The sequence below is a fragment of the Anopheles arabiensis genome, chromosome 2, assembly GCF_016920715.1.
Source record: "Anopheles arabiensis isolate DONGOLA chromosome 2, AaraD3, whole genome shotgun sequence".
In the NCBI taxonomy this organism is placed as follows: Eukaryota; Metazoa; Arthropoda; class Insecta; order Diptera; family Culicidae; genus Anopheles; species Anopheles arabiensis.
Genome location: NC_053517.1, coordinates 91,929,061 through 91,937,361, shown reverse-complemented (window position 1 = coordinate 91,937,361; position 8,301 = coordinate 91,929,061). Strand labels below are relative to the sequence as shown.

The 8,301-nt window shown below is 44.8% G+C and overlaps 1 protein-coding gene across 1 annotated transcript in view; it reads left to right on the top strand.

Annotated features, from left to right (window-relative positions):
• The window catches only part of LOC120898034 (LIM/homeobox protein Awh-like), a 29,535-nt gene that overhangs the window by 10,965 nt on the left and 10,269 nt on the right, over positions 1–8,301 (top strand). The window lies entirely within an intron of this gene.

Sequence of the window (8,301 nt, the reverse complement as noted above, 5' to 3'; positions counted from 1 at the left end):
ATAGCGGGTCAGTTGCCTTAAATCAATGACCCACTGGTGGTCAAACGGTGGTAACCCAGATGGTCAAGAGAAATCTAGGGAAAAGAATGTTACAACTACAACCGAAATAAAAAAAATCCTGTCAACCTGCCACAGAGATTCTAAGTCAACAAGATTAAATGCCTCGTACGGTTGGGTCTAAAGGATAGAGGCCGGCAACAGAACCCTTTTTTACCCCGCCGAAAACCCCGACCCGAGCGTTCCCGTCGCTTCAGGGAGGTTGGACTGTTTTAAATATTCCGTCATAAAGCAAAGCACCTTCAGCCTCCAGTGTCCAGTGTCAGACGCGCGCGCGCGTGTTTGTGTATTATTTTATTTGACTCAAAGTTTGGTGGATAATTTATGGCTTTATTTCGGGCCGGTCTGCCTGCACCCCCCGTTTGCTTCAAACGGATCTACCTTGTTTAAGGAACTTTCGGATCATTTTTCAAAAAACACATCTTTGTGGGGTTAAATGGTGTACGATTGCTGCATTCAAGGGAATCGCTAACGTCGCTACATCCCTAACTGACGTTCTGTTGAAGGTTGAGAGTTGTTGTGTTTTTTTTCCGCTGATCTGTGGAATCCATAACGATCCATAACGCTGCGATCGATCCACGGCACCGCTGAAACAGCAAACAGTGCGAACGGAATGTATAACGCGAAGCGGATTAACTCATAAAGCAATAAAGTGCAGTTGAATGTCTTCCATCCTTCCCCCCCATGCGCCATAGGAATGGCTACGAGACCAAAGGGTAGTTATGAGAACAAAAAGTTGGTTTTGGAGCCGTTTTATGAACGACATAAAACTTTGCATATAAACACACACACGAGCTTCAGTCTGTTACAATGCTGAATGTAAATCGGCAACCATGGCAACTCTTCCCGTCAAGGTCAGGCGCATCTTTTATGACACACGGAATCGACACGGAAGATGTGATTGGTATTGGAGCAGGTTTCTGTGGCTGCAGTGGACCGCGGGACCGCGCAATAAACGGTGCAGCATCCCCCGTTCGGCGTACAAAATGTCTAAAATGTTATTAGGCGCTAAGCTGCTTAAGCGTTGTCCGCCACCGTGTGTAACGCAGTTGTTACACGCAGGGCTTTACAAAGAATTCATATTGATGGTGCCGGATTTAAATGGGAAATTGTTTTACGGGGCAATTAAATCGCAGGCTACTTTATGGCTGCTGACGGTGGGCAACAAAAATTCCCATACCATTTGTAAACAGTTTATAGTCATTTTGTATGCGCGTGTGTGCTAGAATGTAATAATGGAAAATTAATAATCGAAATGTGAATGTTTCTTTCTTGAATGACATCGAGTTTTGCTTGTAATTCCGGGCGCTCTTTTGATCGCCGAACAAGCAGCTGTCAAACAAGGCTAGTTTGCTTACAAATGACAAGCTGATCGTAAACTGATCGGTGTAGGCTACTGACAAGCGTTGAGTTGGAGAGTCCAAATCGGATTCGGCTACATCCTACCAAAGTCGGCGTAGCTTGCCTCTATTAGACACTGGAGCCACCGGAGCCACCAGCCAATAAACATTCGCATCCTCCAAACGCTGGGTCGTAAATCAGTAAAATCATAAATTTATCAATTCCTTCACACGGTGCTGCGCCGGGACCGTATCGAATCGAATTGCGCTACGATCGCCACACAACTATTGAGATGCTAATATGGATGGATTTATCACCCGACGCGTCGTCGGCCACCGGCCAGGCCAGCCGCACACAGGTCATGCCAGCTCGCGGTGACGGTATCGGCTTCTTGGTAACCGGTTCAAATCCGAGGGAGGCCAAGGTAGGCCAAGGTTAGCGAACCAAAGCCGGCCGTCTTCGCCTAGGCAGCACAGCTCAATCGTTCTCGCGCTTTTCGCGAAAACGGATCGAAAGGAATCAAAACGCAAATCGGTGCCGTATCTCAAGTTCTCACTTCAACGGTTCTTCGGGCTGGACGCGAATGCGGGCGGTTTGATTTCCAATAATGCGCACGAGGGCTCAGCTGCAGACAGTCCGGGTCGGGATCGCCCGGTTTTATGGCCTCGTGTCCCGGGGAGATGCCGCTCGATTTGAATAATATTTCCACCCAGAAAAATATGAAACCGATTATCATTCGGATGGTTTTTATATACGCATCGTGGCTTATCTTTATTTCGAGACCGAACCGATACGCGACCGATGCAGGGTGACCGAAGCCCAACGAAAGGGGACGGCACAAGGTGGAAGGTGTTTTTGGGAATGGGAAGGCTCTCCCCTAGTGATGTCAGCCGCTAAGATCAGAGAGGTTGAAGCTTTTCTGCTTCGCGTTCGCGTTGATCGGAAGATTTTCGATGGCAGTTTTGGTAGGGAACAAGCAGCCAGATTGGGTACTGCAATGGGACCTGTCAGACGAGCTTAGTACGACCATATGATCGAGCAAGATGCGTTTATGATGGGGACTTTGGTTGTGCTTTGGTTGTGTCTACAGTGGAGTCGATAGGGATACTCGATGGCCAAACTGAGGACTTATTTTAATTGAAGTTTGTATTAGTACAAGGTACAGGGTAACACTAATCGCATAACTGTGTTAAATAGTTAAATAATAGATAAATGTAAAAGTTGATAAGTAATGACAATTCAAAGCGAAACTAAAGCCTTGAATTTAGGGTTTAAATAGTACATTTTAATAAGAAAAATATAATATGAAAGATAAAAAGAAGACAAAACTATTCAATAAGAGTAGAAAACAATTCAAAACACAGAACGAGCGATTTAAAATTTAGCCCCTAGTTTACCCATCTGAACACCAAATAGGCCCATTGTGGTCATAAAAAAACACTGCGCTGTAAAGGATTACATGCCGATGTGACGCGCCAGTTCGATCGTTCGAATTGAATCTAAAAAAAAAAACAAGAAGAAACCACCGCGACCCGATCGTTCAGGTCCGGAACGGTACCGACAGGCGGCAAACCAGCGCACGGCATCGGCATCGGTATCGGGGCAGAAGATATTATCTAAATTTATCGGTAATCGTCACAATAACTTGCCCCGATGGTTCATAACTGTCACGGGACAAGGTGTAGAAAGCCGACTGGTAAATAAACGCGGTCGGGGGTCTACTACCCCACCTCGGGTCCAGGCGTCGGTGAATCGGGTGAATCGGTCTCGGACAGATTGGTGAGCGTTATTAAAACATAAACGGTCACTGTGTCCGCCTGTCTGCGTCTCCAAGCTAGCGTTTGTGGTGATGGTTACAGGCGGCCACGAAGAACATCCCCCTTTGATGCAATGCAAACGTGTTTCGATTGTCTCGCGTTTGCGGTGCTGGATGCGCGATGCTGTTTGTGAGAATGGTGAAAGACGTTTTATTTCTTCTCTCTAGCGGTCCAAAAAAGTCGATCGGGTGGTTGGGTTGAATCTCCTCTCTCTCTCGCAACTCCTGAAACTAATAAAGTATTTCACGCACTATTCTACTAAAACTGCAATAACAGTAAAAGAAATAGAGAGTCTATGGGGAGATGTGAAAAATCGAACACAAATTTGTTGCAATCAGGACGCCATTTATTCACCGAAATCGTGGTCATAGTCCCCGAAACGCTTCACCTTCTCTTCTGCGACCAATGAACCAACCCTTTCCCGTGAGGCTAACCGTTCGATTGAGAGCTCGAGTGATTCGAGTTTTACGCTTTACGATATTGATCGCTCAGCATGTAACGCCATTGTTGCTCGAGGGTGCCCGCTGGTGTGCAGAGGTTAAACCCTACGGGATGAAACCCCACCAAGCGGACGTTGTAGGATGAGTTAATTCACGGCACTGTTTTGTCGGTGGGGGCGATTGATAATCCACTAAATTGTTTCTATATTCCAGAAAGCTCCGAAAAGGGAAGCGATTAAGATGAAAAATATCGGCGACGAAGTCATCAGCCGGCAAAGTGTGTGGCAAGTGTGTGGCTTATTAGAGAGGCGAAGGGACCGTGGAGTAGGTGCCGTTGGCTTAGATGCTCTTCCTAGCTCTGCTTGCCGTTGACAGGTGACAGAACGATGTTTTACCTGTTGCTAGGACACAACACCAAGGCGTACTGAGAATGTGTGGGAAACGGTTATGAATGTTTATGAAGTATTTGAAAGTATCGTTTAACAGGTTGTTTATATATGGATTTTTTATGGAATTTTATTAACATAGTTATGAGTGTTTGCTTGTAAAAAAATGTTGTAGTATCGTAAAAATTACCCTTTAAAAATCAGTGCAAGCATGACATCCAATGTAACCATTAGAAAACGTAAAAGCCAGCTAAAGCGTTACTTCTGTTTTGCAATTGCACGCAACAACGAAAGTGCTCTGCTGAAGATGATTGATGAACAGGGAACGTCCTACCTGGTTTTAGAAAATGCGTTTAGAAATTACTCAATAACCACAACAGCATGGGCATGCCAACCCCTTTTTAGCAACCCGTGCTTCATGCGCCACTTGGCCACCCCGAGTGGCCCTGTTTTCACTTCGCGCGTCGAGGATCGCCATTTGTGGTACCGCTAAGCAATGAGTAACCGTAACAGTAGCAAATGGGTCGTTGTTAGAAACAAAAAATATAAAAATATGAAAAATTAAAGCACACTATGAAGAGCCACAGGCAAAAAAAGCTCCCCAAAACAATGAGAGCCGCCTCGGTTCGGTAGCCGACAGAAACCTCCGTGGCACAACCCTTTTTATGATGTGTGCCGGCCTAAAATTGTCTGTGGCGTCTGTGCGCATCGATTAGTGGTAATTAAGTAAATCTTGCCCCGATGCGCTTAGTTTCACGGCACATTTCGACCCCGCGTTCGGTGACTTTGAGTCCCCTCCACCCTCTCTTCATCTTTGCTTCTGGCTTCCGTTGTACGTTCGCGCCTAAACCAAAAAAAGCGGTCTCCCCGCGTGCGCATCAGAAAACTCCAGAAGCTGATCCAATGCGCGAGACCATACTTGACGCGGTAGCGCCCCGTAGCCCTGAAGATCATTAGCGGCTGCAGATGGGGCCGCACGTACGTAACAGCTTTGCTGGAACGGGGTGGCAGGGTTGCGATTACTGGCGCCCTCGGTTTGCAGTAATCGGTTCGATGATAATGGCTCGACGCTATTCGGTATCCGACGTACTACGCATTTGACTACGTCCGACACGTAACATCCTTCACGGTGGAGAGTGTGTTTCGAATGGTTAGCTTTAACAATAATCGCCGAATGTTGTTCTGTGTGGAGCTGAAGCGATTAATCAATTTTTAGTGACATCCAAGGGAAGTGGTCCTGCTGCTGAGGCGCTCACTTTCAAGGAAAACGGTGGATTAAATGGAACATAGGAGCTTACGTTTTGAATATTTTAAATGCTGGAGATTGAGTTATTTTGAAACGTTATAGAATATAGAAACGAGACTTATTGAACGTTTTCATCAATTCAACAATGATTTGGATCTTCGATTGCAATGCGGTCTAAGGGTTTAATACCTCAGGGGTTTACCTGAGAATAGTACTTAACGTAACAGTGACGAAACAACGCGAAATTACGTGATCTTAAATGTCATAAATTAAAACAAACAGTAGATTTAAATGTTCAGAGTCCTAGAATAATGAATTACTTATGGTTTATCACAAATATAATGTGTTTTATCATGAAAAATATTGTCCAATCATACATTAAGACCCGCAACAAGACACCAAATTGAACACTTTAACCAACATCTTCATTGCTTGAAGCAGTGAAACCTTAAACCAACATCCTCCCAGTTCGATAGATCATCTTTGCTGCTAGTTTTTTTTAATGCCTCGTTCCCTTAACTATCCATCCTTTCCTACTCCTCCAACGGCAGTACAGTGTGGCCCTGTTGTTCCAAAACCCCAAATACGAACGCTGCCGATGGCACCTGATCGATTAGAGAAAGGAGCGAGCGAGCGAGTGAGCCACCCCGCGGTGAGGCGTCCTCGTCAACCGGGCGCCTCAATATGTACGATCGGCTCATCACTCAATGAATCATCTGGCTCCGGCTCCGGGAAGCCGTGAGTCTAAAACGGTGTCCACGGAGCGTGGGAGCGGTAGAGAGGGGCCGGTGTGTGAACGTGACAAGTACGACGACAGTTTTATTGCTCCCTGTCGCTGAGATTTATCTGATTACATTAGTGACCGTTTGTTGTTGGTGGTGGCTTGCGTGTCGCCATATTTCCGTTTGTGTTGTGTGTGTGCATTTTTTGTCGTTGTTGGTGTGCTCAGGGGGATGCTGTTTGGTTTTTGGCAGACCGATCGATGGCCACCCTCGATTTCGAAGAGGCATCTGGAGGAAAACGATAAACCAAACTAAACAAAAAACACAAAACAAAAAAACACATACAGTTGACCATTAAAGCTGTCGAACATGTCAATAAAATGTTTTTTTTTTGGTTTTGTATCTCTCCTCCTGTGGACACAACCATGAGGAAAGAAGTCTTTAGCGTTTGCTGCTTTTGTTTTTGTGCCCAGTTTAGTGTCGTGTGCAGGAGCTGCTTCTTGTAAGGAGATTATTATTTCGTTCCTGGTGTTTGTCGTGTTTTCTGCGCGTTTGTTGCTTTATGCTTGTTGGGCTCGTTGCGGGAGGCTCCTAAGGAAGACATCAGGGTTGTAATGTGATCGCTTATCATTTTATGGTGTCGCGTGTAGTGGGGTTTAAAGATTTTGAAATGCGGAAATTGACTTGCGCTATTTTGCGGTTTTGCTTGTTGCTGAAAAGGTTTGTTTTCGATTATAGATTGGCAAAACTCCTAGCTGGCAGTGAGCGTTTTGTTGAAAATGTCAAATCGTTTGCGTCAAATGAGGTGCCGACAGATTGCCATTTTTCATCGTGCCTTTCTCTTCCACGCGACGGCCGCGACTGATTTGGTTGAGTAAGAAATAAAAAGTGATATCGACCGCCTGTAGGGAATGTTTGGCTGCAGGTTGTTGGGTGTTTTATGTTGAAGATGAACTAACATATCTACATAACAGATAAAATGTATCTCAAGTAGATGTAATATTTTGTAGAAAAAGGGTTTATTTTCGATTGCTAACGAACTGTACCTACGTACAGTGTTTAATTGTTTCAAATATCAAATTTTATAAAACTAGTCTATTAAGGATTTTAATTGATTAAAATTAATTTAAATGTATCACACACCTCTTTACAGACATGTATTTAAACATACATTTATTTTGCATTGAAATTTCCTATACTCACCCAATATTAAACCGTTAAAACAATACCATAACGCATTATTGTTCCCAACACAAACAAACCAACCACCACACAATATTTTTTCACCTCAAGAGGCATGATAAAGGCAAGCATATGTTTGCTCCATTCCCCTCGTAACAAAACGCTTACTGGCTCGCTTGCCACAGCAAAAACCAACAAACAGTCCTCGTCCTAAGGGAATCACTGCACCAAAAAGTCGGAAGTCCCTTTTAACGGCTCTTTAACAACCACTTCAACCGTGCGGCAGCGTGATCGACCACATTTCGGCTCGAGCACATGATAATAAATAATAAATTTGTTCGTGAATATGTTTCTGCCGGGTAACGCGGTTCCCGAGAGTGCGGGAAAATTAGTTCCGACCCGGTACGGCACGATGGCACTGCGGCAGCTGCTAATGTGCGTATGACAGTGCAATTTTTGCCAATGGGGGTAGGAAACAATAACACAAATGGATGATGCGTATCACCCCTCCTTTGGGGGAAAAATAGGGACAATATTTCTGTCTTTTTTTTGTTGCTTTAACTGTTGCTAGAACACCTATCAGTGCATACCATAATTTCTGGTGTTCACAAGCATGGTATAAGTGACTGCATTACGATGGGATGATCGTTAAATAGAGGGTGAGTGAGTGAGACGCTACACCAATCGTTGCCACAAAAGTCAACCGCAGCGGAACAGATGGCGCTTGGTGGCGTCATTGTCACTCACGATGAAGAGGGAAAAGCGCCATTTGTAAGCTCTCGTATAGCAAGCGAATAGTGTGAACCGCCACAAGACAGTGATTGAAAAGGAAGGTCCGGTTTTTGCAAAACGTTATCCGATCGGTTATGATTTGCATCGGTGTGACTTTTCTGGGAGACAAACAATTTGCTTTTCTTAGGAAGCTAATTAACGCAAGACGAGTTTGTGGTAGCGCGTCCCTTCCTTTTGTCCCAACATAACACATACAGAAGGACAAAAAACGGATAGCTTCCGTTTTGAGAGGTATCCTCGGTTCCTGTTGAATGTGCAGCCGATTCCCCTTGCTGAAGAAACGATCAAAAAGGAAAGATGTCTGATTAGCTTGGAAGT